Source organism: Crocodylus siamensis, chromosome 1 (genome assembly GCF_052110815.1).
Source record: "Crocodylus siamensis isolate JL-2025a chromosome 1, ASM5211081v1, whole genome shotgun sequence".
Taxonomy (NCBI): domain Eukaryota; kingdom Metazoa; phylum Chordata; order Crocodylia; family Crocodylidae; genus Crocodylus; species Crocodylus siamensis.
The window spans coordinates 398,552,467-398,564,611 of NC_143395.1; the positions used below are offsets into that span (position 1 = coordinate 398,552,467).

The 12,145-nt window shown below is 42.0% G+C and overlaps 1 long non-coding RNA gene across 1 annotated transcript in view; it reads right to left on the reverse strand.

Moving 5' to 3' along the window:
- The window catches only part of LOC149875269 (uncharacterized), a 228,116-nt gene extending 225,143 nt beyond the window's left edge, over window positions 1-2,973 (reverse strand). Inside the window, exon 1 of the long non-coding RNA XR_016440018.1 lies at window positions 2,907-2,973. This is a non-coding gene — a long non-coding RNA (uncharacterized LOC149875269). The remainder of the gene's footprint in view (window positions 1-2,906) is intronic.
- Between the last annotated feature and the right edge of the window lie 9,172 nt (window positions 2,974-12,145).

Below are 12,145 nucleotides of genomic sequence, written 5' to 3' on the forward strand. Positions count from 1 at the left end.
CTATTTGTAAAATTTTGATTGCCTGTAAAGCCCCTGAGCTCAACCATGTCTTGTCCTTCAAGAGACAGTTATGATTGAAGGCTGGGTTGGAAATCTTTGAAAAAACATTGGAAATGAATAGTAGATAAGCAGCAGTATGTGGCATACCTCACCACAGAAGAGACCATGTGTTTTTGCTGTAGCAGTCCCATTTACCTGGGTGGTCACTCCCCCCCAGGCCTCAGCTCCCATCCCCTCCAAAGTCCCCAAAACCTTCCTGCTCTGAACTGGATGCCAACTAAGAGTCCAAGCATGAGGATAAATAAGGGGAACCCATGGGTTCTGGTGACCTTGAAATGTCCAAAAAACCCCACCTCAAAGAGAGAAATGATAATCCTTTAGTGAGGGACAGTGCTCCATTGCAGGTGAACCACACCTCATCTGCTTCCTTTGGGGATGAATTCAGGAAAGGTTACTCCCTTGAAAGTATTGTTAAGTTCCTAGATGAGACCAATGGATCCAGAAGGTCAAGAACCAAATACCTGAATGGTTTCCTGACCATAAAATGTTCACAGGCTTGATTCATAGTGCAATAAACTGCTAGCCAAGAAGGCAACAAAACACTATGCAGATGGAATAAAGAAGTTCACAAAACACATTAAAGAGAAAACCAAAAAAACCCCATGAGAGTAACTCAACAGAGCAGTGTTTTTATTAAAGAACATGTCCTTTGCTGCCAAGGGCAACTTTCTGGGCTATCTTAAATCACACATAGCCTTTCCTTTCTTCTCCACCTTTACTTTCTGCCTTTTCTGTCACCTTCTCAAACCTCTCATAATGCTGACATTTACCCTTGGTTAATTCAGTATAAATGTGGGATGGGGGATTCAGGGAGCCAAGGAAGTAAGCAGCTTTCTTTGAGTTCTTGAGCTAGAAATGGTTAGACATCACATTGTTACAAAAGACACAACCAGATGGGACAAACAAAGCAAACTGGCATGTCACCTGGAAGGGCAGAACTCTCCACAGATACAGTACCAATTCCACCATGGGCATTACCATTCTACCCTCACAAAAAACTGAAACCAGGTTCAGTAGTTCCCCAGGAAGTTATTCCTGGTGACCTGCCAATGACCCAAGCCACTTTAGAGCAGTGCCATCTAATACTGATTAACACCAATGCACCCAAAGAAGGGCATGAGAGGGTGCACTTTTTCATGAGGTTAGCTGACTTCTTACAAAGTGTATCCAATGATAGTGACTTCCCATCCTATGGGGTGATTTTAACTGGAGTCTTCAGGAAAGGCTTGAAAGGAATGGACCAGAGCCCCACCCACCCTCTACTCAACAGTTTCAGACCCTATAGGTGCAAGCCTATTTGATGGTGTGGAGGGACTTCCATTCCAACATAAGGCAGCTTATCTGGGTGAAGGTGGGTACCAACAGGCTCTGCATAGCTCATCTGGATCAGCTCTACATCACTGAACATCACTGAACATTATCTTCCCCTGCTTTGCTGCAACTGTATTACTCCATTAGGACTCTCAAACCTCAGCCTGGTGTATTGTGAACTGGGCGTCCCTGACATGACTTACACCTGAGCATCATACTGATGCCTCAATACTAAGCTCTTGTAGGAGATCCATTTTTGGGACAGCTTCCATACCCCTGGCAAACCTTGGTGGCCTCAAGAAGTGGTTTCCCCTCCTAAAAGTAGTAGTGGGAAATGACAAAAGTATGAATCAAGATTTTCTGCCAACAATATATATAGCATGAGATATAAGATATAAGATCTTAAGAAAGACATTATGAAGACACAGTTTGCAAGAGCTTAAGAAAGAAATTATGAAGCTTGATACTGCCATGAGGAATGCCAGTGATGACCATGGACTGCATGAGACCCTCAAGCTCTAGAAAAAGTGCTTGAGAGAACTGGTAAAGTGCATTCCTGTGTACACAAACTTGAGCCTGCTTCAAAAAATGGGATTCCATAGGTTAGGATTCAATACTGACAAGTGCAGTAAGAACCAGCAGCATGCCTATAGGCTGGGGAACTTCCTTCTCAAAAGCACAATGGCAGAAAGAGATCTTGGAGTCATTATCAATTCCAAAATGAACATGGGCCACCAATGTGAGGACACAGTCAGTAGGCCAACCGCACCTTGTTGTGCATCCACAGATCCATCACAAGCAGGGCCAAGGAAGTAATCCTCCACATCTGTGCGACACTGGTCAGGCCACAGTTGAGTACTGTGTCCAGTTCTGGGTGCCGCACTTTAGGAGAGGAATGGCCAGCATCAAGAGGGTCCAGAGGAGGGCCACTTGCATGATCAGGGAGCAGTAGGGCAGACCCCATGAGGAGAGGCTACGGGACCTGAACATGTTCAGCCTTCACAAGAGAAGGCCTGGTGGCCATCTACAAACTTACCGGGGGGACCAGCAGGGAATGGGAGAGTCCCTGTTCCCCCGAGCACCTCCCAGAGTAACAAGGAATAACGGCCATAAGTTGTTTGAGATTAGGTTCAGGCTGGACATTAGAAGACAATATTTCACAGTCAGGGCAGCTAGGATCCGGAACCAACTTCCAAGGGAGGTGGTGCTGGCTCCTACCCTGGGGGTCTTTAAGAGAAGGCTTGACAATTAACCTAGCTGGGGTCATATGAGCCGAGTTTTCTCTCCTGCCCAGGGCAGGGGTCGGACTCGATGATCAATAGGATACTTTTTACAATAACATCCAAAGGCATCTCTGGAATTGCTCCCTACCCTGTGCTACAAATAGGACACTGTGCTACAAATAGGGAGAAGACAAAAATCTGTTCCCAGAAGGGCTTAACTGAAGAGTTATCACCATGTGCTCAAATGCTCCTACCCACCCTCACACTCTTCCTTTTTTTGCTCGTGCACACAGAATTACATATGATACTTACTCACTACCATAGATGATCTCGTCTTCTGATACTTTTCATGTGATTCTCTCAGATTCTCTACTATGGCTATTATTTGTTGAAGAGTAATGGAAAGTTGCTACAGAGTCCTCAATGTTGAAGTTGGAGCAGTCGTCAGGCTCTTTCTGTGGACCTTGATAAAGTGCAGTACCTTCACAAGTCTCTGTAATGATCAACACAAACAGCAGATTACAGTGTTCTACTTCTAACAGACAAGGCAAATCTATTTGACTCAAAACAGGGATTTCAAAGTTTCTTTTAAATGCAGTTACTTCTAAATTAAATATAGACTAATACAAAGAAATAAAAACAGTAAACTTGGTGTTAGATATCAGGAGGCGCTACTTCACTATCAGGGTGGCTAGGATCTGGAACCAACTTCCAAGAGAAGTGGTGCTGGCTCCTACCTTGGGGGTCTTTAAGACAAGGCTAAACGAACACCTTGCTGGGGTCATTTGACCTCAGTACTCTTTCCTGCCATGGCAGGGGGTCAGACTCGATGATCTGCTCAGGTCCCTTCCAACCCTACCAACTATGAAACTTAGGTCCCTTCCAATCCTACATCTACAAATCTATGAATCTATGAAACTCATGGAAGTTAACGCCAGGACATGGTTCTTTTTCAACCTAGAGAAAAAGTGCATGAAACAAAAGATCATTAGCCATTTTAAAACCCCATTAGGCTAAGTGCTCATGGATCGTGCCAAGATCTGAGACCATACTGTTAGCTTCTATGCAGAGCTGTCTGCAGCCAAACTTATCTACCTTCCCAGAAGTTATTCAGCACTTCCACAAGGGCCTTTCCAAGCTCTTCACATCTGAGAATGACAAGCTAGAACAGGCACTATGTTTAGCAGAGCTGACAACTGCCATTGAGGGCCTTAGCACAAGGAAGACACCAGGCCTTGATGGATTATCAGTTGCATTCTACAAGACTGGCTGCTCCTCAGTGCACGCCATCTGCATGTCTTCCAGGAGAGCCTTGAAGATGAGATCCTACTGGTCAGCTGCCAACAAGAAGTCTTCATGTTGCTGACCAAAAAAGGGGAACTCAGTGACATTAAGAGCTGGAGACGGAAATCACTCCTTTGTACCAATTACAAAATCCTGACCAAACCCCCGTGAACCACCCTGGCTCTGGTTGTAGGCCCTGAAGAGAGCTCCTGTATACCTGGCAGAACTATCCAGGACCACTTGTTTTGGTGTGTGACCTGCTGGCAGCCATGTAACTCTTCAGCCTGAATGTCAGTCTTGTCTTTCTGGATCAAGAAAAAGCCTGTGATTGAATCAATCATGACTTCTTATTCCAGACTCTGGAAGCCTTGGGTTTCAGGTCTCTCTTCACTTTGACCATCTGGCTCCCCAGAATGCTCTGCCACTGCCAGATGACCACTGCTCCACGTGCTGCAGTAGCCTTTGACAGGCCTGCCCGCACATCAGCTGCAGCCCCAACCAATGCCTCCCCCAGTTAAGGTCACAGTATATGTTGATGATGTGACCATTTTGTGAGCAGTAAGGGTGATATCTAGTCCCTAGTTGAGTGTCAGTGGGCCTATGGCACATTTCCTCAGCTCATATCAACTGAACCAAAAGCAGGAGGTTTCTTCTGGGCACCTGGGCTAACACTTAGCTCCCAGATCTGCTTCCCAGGCTTGGATACCTGTCTTGCTGCTGCAACGCTTTCAAAGCCAAGGTATTTTTCTAGGCCCACTAGCCTATCTAACCAAAAAACCAGGCACTGGTTCCCACCAACCTTTTGTACCACATCCAGGTCCTGGCTTGGGCACCTTGGTCCACCAGTCAGACCTGGTAGCATCACTGGCCTGCCCTTTCTGTGAGGAGGACACTCGTCCATGCTTTCCTGGAATGCCGCCAGCTGCAGACACTCTTTGCTGCCCTCAGCACCCTCTGTGGCATGCTGGAATTCTACCCAGTATCAGAGAAGTCCATTTTCTCTTTCCCATACTGAGTAGCCAAAGGGATCATGATCTGCCTGGCCAGTTTCCTGTTGGGACAAAGCCAAAATGGTGACCCTGAACAGCTACAGAAACTGGCTTGAAGAGGCCATCTCCAAAATACTCTCCAACTCTTGCACTTCTTGATCTGGCTACATTTCACATTTGAATTTGGACACACCATCTTGCAACACAATGTGGACCAATTTATGTCACGCTGGGCCATCCAGGAGACACTCTGCAAAATGCAAGATAGATGACTAGTCCTAAATGATGTAACTCATTAAACAGCACAGGGGGAAGAGGTGTCACTACCTAATGATTCGGTGTTTTTGTTGCTGACAAGTGTTTCATGCTCAGTCCCTGGGAGGGCTACACATTTTTGCATTTTCAGCTTTTTGTTTTTAATATTTTTATAATAAGGGTTTTAAAAAGTCCAAAGTCTCTCTCTTTCTCTCTCACATGGTTTGTTTGCCATTAACAGCTCTGATTGTAATTGAAAAATATTACAGCCAAATACTAAAAGACTTGGGAGTGGGGTCCTCAAAACAGTCAAAGCTCTACATGGAAAAGTACTACGAAACTGTCTCTTTTTTGTTCAGATTTTCTGAAGGGATAAAATCCTCTAACCATCTCAACTCTGAATTCCACTCATTACCCAAACTATTGTCCTTTACAGGTTGGCAAGTTTAACTTTATGGCAGAAAAAGTTGATGGTTGTCAGCCTCACGTGGAATTAGGTCCTAAGCATATTGCTGGGGAAAAAATTCTTTCCAGAAAATGTTAGTTCTACATCAGCTAAAATATGTAGTAATTTAAAAGTTGTTTATTAAATATAAAATATAACCAGCTTACCCCTTTGCAAACTGTAATCAGAACTGTTAGCAAGTGACAATTTCATAAGCTACTGTAAAGAAGACATTTAACACAAATGTATGTATGTATACAAATAAATTGAATTGGCTTGACTCTGAACAAATCTGTTTAATTGAATCACAAATATTGTAATGAAAGTATCTAATTTCTACCTTTAAATTCCACTATTGTAAAGTCTGCAGAACAGGAATAGGCTCTTTCATGGAACAATGAGTCAAATCATATTTAATGATAGAAAAAGCATTATTCACTGATGCTCAAAATAACGATCCTCGTATCAGTGTTAGATGGTGCCCACAGCATATCTACAAGGACTTTTTAATCAAAGTTGATGAGATATGATCTCTAATCCATACACATACTGTAGGCTGGGAATTGCACATATATAAAATATGGGCTGGTTTTCATTTACAAAATGTTTTTTAAAGAATGGGAATTAGACTTCTAATCCAATAGAAAATAAAACACCTGGTCACTTTTATTGTTCTCTGCTGAGAAAACAGTAAGCTGATGGAAAGCTACAGTGAGTTCTTTTTCTACTCATCCATCTGTGGCTTACAGTCTCTTGTACTGCTCTTATTTATTGGCATTATATGTCAATGTCAAATATGTTTGCAGGCTATTTATGCTTTTATTATACTAAGCTTCTATAGGATTAAAAAACAATCTTTGTTTTAACAACATTTGTATGATTAGTTGACATGCCAGCAGTAATGCTGAGCAACTTCACTGTATGTCCCTAAGCTATAACAGATGTTTTTTGTCTTCTGGTTTCCTTTAGTGTTTTTTCTAGTAAAAATTGAATATTACAAATATTGAAGTGTCACTGTTCATGACTGCATTATAACAATAAGGGTTTTTCAGTGTTTCCACTTCAAAGGTTCAATCCTTGGTCATAGAGCATAATAAGGCACATATCCTTACCTCTTTTCATAGAAGACAGGGTTTGAGGTATTTATAATATGCACCCAATTATTAAATAATTCTGAATTATCTGGATTTACAATGATATTGGACCTAAATTCTTTTTTTAGGGTGGGTTAAACCACACTAAACCTGATAGGCTTAACTATTCTCTGTCAGTTAATTAAATGAAAAGACAATTAAGCACCCATTTCCATCCAAAAAACAAGAGAGTAATTCAAGGCAGACAAGGACTTCAAATTATTTGCTATATTTTTGTGCAATACAGTTTGAGGGAGGAGTGGGATAGAGGAGAGCTCAGATGGAGAAGCAGAGCTCAGAGAAAATACAAAAAGCCTTGTACACAGTGGCGATGCATAGGGGGTACATGGGTGTACACGTGTACCCCCTGAGAGCACTGGTGCGCCCCCTGACAGGCTGCACTCCCCACTTAGGCAAAGGGCAGGGGGGCAGGCAGGAGCACCGGTGCCCCCCAGCAAGCGCCAGCAGGGGACTGGGAGCACTGGATGAAGTGCCACGGCCACTTCTGGGAGTGGCGTGGCTGCTTCTGGGAGTGCCATGGCCACTTCCCAGTCAGTGCAATCGGGCGTGGGGGGACCCCCCCACCCTGGTCGCTAACTTGTTGCTGGGGGGGGCACATGCCCCCCTAGCTAAGGTGGCACCAGTTACCCACACCTGTACACCTTAAATTAGTGCTGGTATATAGTCCTGGGAAAAACCTGAAAGACAGAGAAAGAGATGGAGCTGTGAAAAACCATGTTATTTGTTTTTGCCTGTGTTCAAGAAATAACAGCTTTGTACATACATTTTTTGGGGGAAAAACAGCATTTGCAAGTAAGTTTTTGAAGTGTCTAGAGCATAGCTTTCTGTTCCACAAAGTTCAGGATACAACTAGCAAGTTATCTATCTGGAATCATTTTGGGCAACAAGGAGGAATTGTTTGTGAGCGTGACGATTTTAAGAAATTTGGGAAGAAATATGATAGAATTCATGAAATCTATGAAAGGACAGGCATGACATTGGTATCTTAAAAGGGCAGATTTCAACCAACCAAGAGAAATAGTAGGAAGGGTCCTATGGGTAAACAGATGAAAAGACAGAGTGGGACAAGAGGCTGACTGCTCCTAATGGACATAGTGGTACGACAAAGGAAACTGGTCCAACACAGTGAAAAAATAAGAACCAAAACAAGAAAGCAACAAAGCTACCCAAGGAGCTTCTTGGTTACCTCGAAATCAAGAGAGAAACAGAAGTGAAAGTAGGAAGAGACACTAAGAAGTACATCAAGGAAAAGCAGGAAATTGTATTGGTAAAATGAGAAAAGCAAAGACAGAAAGTGTGCTACAATAGACAAGCGATGTTCAAGACAAGAAAGAGCTCTATAAATATGTCAGACAGAACAGCAATACCAAGAAAAAGGGAGCCACTATTCAGTAGATGAGAGTGAGCTATTAATGGAAGAAGCAAAGAAGACAGAGCTGGGCAATGATTACTTTGCCTCAGTTTTCTCAACAAAAATAAACTTTAACCAGACAGCTAATAAAGTTATATAGACAAAGGAGGAGAAGAGAGTAGATCACAATAAGTAAAGTATACTTCAGGTAGTTTTTGATGGAGAAACGTAAGTCAGCAGAATTTGAAGAAAATGATTCCAGGGTGCTGAAGGAACTGGCTAAAGAAATCTCAGAGCCACTCGAAGAGCAACAATCTTTGTGAAGTCATAGGTGATTGATGAGGTGCCAGGAGACTGGAGACAAGCTAACGTGGTTCTCATCTATATAAAGAAGAAAATGGAGGATCTGGAGAATTATAGCCCAGTCAGCCTAAGTTCAGTACCTTAATACAGCAAGTTATAAAACAGTCAGTTTGTGAACACCAGGGGCAGGTCTCCACCTGCAAGAGCACGTGGACGTCATGGCAGACATTTGTGCCACTGCTTTTTGCCACTGTGCAGGCCACTGCATGAGAGGCTTGTGCAGGGCAGATTGTCCCAGGTGGGGTAGAAGAGGGGGGAAGGGTGGAGAGGTGGGGAGGGCAGAGGTGGGCAGATGGTGGAGGAGTAGGGAGGGCAGAGTATGGGTGCTTACAGCAGGAGGCAGAGAGGCTGTACAAGCAACTGAACTGTGGTCCTAGGCTGGCTGTGGCAGGTAGCCGGGAGGCTTCACAGGGGTCTGTGTAGCCCCAGTCTGGCTCAAAGCATGTATGCACCCACTACTGGCAATGAGCCACCTCTCCACCCTTCTCCCATCCCCCATGCTCCAAGACTCCAGGACTTCCCACTTTCTAACCCTCATTTTGAAGCTGTACCCACTGGGTAGCCAGAAGGAAAGCTATTTGGGGCCAAGGGGAGGTAAGCAAGTCATAAGGAAGGTGACATAGGTGCTGCTGTAGAAGAGGGAGGGAAGGGGAGCTGGTTCCCAGCTTCTAGCATGAGCTCTATGTTCCAGTGTGGCAACAGCTACCACACTACTGCTTATCCATTTTATCCAGATATTATTACATGCAAGGTGCAGTGGGCCAGCTACAAATCCAAAATGGCCTGCCATTCAAGAAAATTTGTTTCCTGGACAAAAACCCTAAGACAGACCAGACTTAGTAGCAAGACTATTCAAAATTAAGCTGGCATCTTTACTGGATGATGTTATAAAACATAAATATTTGGTCCAATTATCACACATGTGTACACAAATGAGTTTCAAAAAAGAGGACTCCCACATGCGTACATGCTGTTTATATTGGAGAACAAGCTTGACCCACAAGCAGCCATCAATCATACAGTTAGTGCCAAAATTCCTGATCCAGATACAGACCTAATTTTATATAACAGAGTAAAAAAAAAAATATGATACATGGTTCATGTGGTACTTTCAAGTTATTCACCATGCATGAGTGAGGGAAACTGTACCAAAAATTTTCCCAAGCCATTTCAACTAGAAACAGTAGTCAACAATAACAAATACCCTTTATATAAAAGAAGCCAAACACATACAATCCAAGAAGGCAAACACACAACAGACAGTCCTTATGTCATTCCATACAATAAATATATTTTGTTAGACTACAACGGTCATATCAATGCTGAAGTATGCACATCGATAAAATCTGTCAACTATATCTTTAAATACGTTTATAAAAGGTTGTGACGGTGCCAATATTAAAATAGTAAATAATCAACAACTACAATCAAAGATGAAATAACTAATTACCTTGATGCAAGGTATGTGACACCACCAGAGTCTATGTGGAGACTTCTGGAAAACTGTATGCTCAATAGATCTCCTGGAATCATTAGATTAGCACTTCATTTGCCATTCCAACAGTCAGTATCTTTTCAACCACAACATGAACGTGAGGCCATCGATCATGCAGACATTTAAAAAACAACTTTAAATGCTTGGTTTTCACTAAATCGCAATTCCCCTGAAGCGCGACAGTATTTATACTGTAAAATTCCATACCATTATGTATTTCAAAAAGGTGTTTGGCAAGGAAAACAAAGAGGTAGAAACAGAATTCTCCCTAGGATGTATTCAGGGAGCCTAAATGATATAAAAATATTCTGTTTAAGAGTTGTACTATTGCACATCCATGGAGCAACCAGTTTTGAAGAATTACATACTGTTAACAATGTCTTCTGAGATACATTTCAAGACGCAGCAAAAAGACAAAATTTGCTGGCCAATGATGAAGAATGGAGCCAGCGTCTGGAGGAAGCAGTTGGAATTCAAAAGCCCAGAGAGTTGAGGCACACATTTGCATTTATTTGCATATTTTGTAAGCCATCTAATGCATTTCAGCTATGGAAACAATTTAGGAATGCCATGACAGAGGACCATAGGAGACATCACAATGATGACATGGCAATACAAAAGGCATTTCTGGATATACAAGAATTGTTGATGGTCCATGGACTAAATTATAGTTCTTTTGACATCCTTTATGACATTACTCAAGAATTCGCCAAGGCAGAACAATGAATTAGAAACCTCAGTGCGCAACAGAAATATATCTTCAGTCAAATTGTTACTGCTCTAAATGGAGACAGTGCAAATCACTGCTTTTATTTGGATGGACCTGGAGGATCTGGAAACACTTACTTATATAACACTTCAACATGTTACATTAGAGGAACTGGACAAATTGTTCTCCCATTTGCAACAATGGGAATAGCTGCTCTTCTTCTAAAAGGAGAAAGAACAATACACACTGGCTTCAAATTACCCATCCCAATACTTGAAACATATACTTCACGAATGAGCTTACAGTCACCTGAAGCTGCCACAGTGAAAAAGGCCACACTAATTATAACTGATACAGCCACTATGATGCACACTCACGGACTTAGATGCACTGATTTATTGCTCAACGAGATTATGCCAAATGAAATGCCATTCAGTGGAAAATGCTTTTGTTAGAAAGAGACTTGAGAGAAACATTACCAGTCATAGTGTGATCTACAAGAATAGAGACAATTGAGACATGCATAAAAAGTAACCATCTGTGGTCAAATTTCACCAAAATTGAATTATCCCAAAACACGCAAACTGAAAGACAACATCAATTCAATGAATGGACTCTCAAAATTGGTGAAGGAACTATATCAAATGATTATAGGTTGCCACCAGATCTCTTTATTGAAATGGAGTCCATTGTCACAGATGTTTATGGGAACCACAGTGAAGTAGAAGACTTGAAGTCCCTTGCAAATAAAATTATTGTAACTCCCAAAAATAAACACGCCATGGAATTTAATACTAAAATACTAAAATTATAACTTTGCTGCCTGGTGAAATAAAAAACTACTGCAGCACAGAGTCTATAATCACGGATGATTCTGAAAATCTACTTATCCCATTGAATTTTTAAATGCGCAAAGAGCATCAGGACTCCCACCACATGAATTGCAATTGAAAATTGGTGCTATTGTTATGTTACTCAGAAATATGAATCCAAAAATGTGATTGTGCAATGGAACTGGACTGATAATAAGAGGATTACACCATAATTTCATAGATGCTGAAATAATTACAGGTGCTAATGTAGGAGAATGGCATCATTATTCCTCAGATTGATTTGGCTCCATTGAACATGCAACTACAATTCATTCTGAAAACGAGACAGTTTCCCATAATAGCAGCATTTACAATGATGATTAATAAAACACAATGACAAATTTTTTACTCTTGTCGGCCTCTACTTACCAGAACTAGTGTTTTCCCATGGACAATTGTATGTAGCCCTAACGAGAAACAGGAATGAAAACAACTTAAAAATATACAGTTCACCACTGGCAAACAAACAAGGAAATCTGAACAGCGACAAAAAAATACTCACCAAAAACAAAGTCTTTAAGAAGATATTTGATGATACTCGATTCCTGCCACACCATTGGGATGCTTAACCAAACTGTAAGCACCCCAAAGGAACATTGGAGAACCAACCCCAATGGCATATCAAATCACAGAA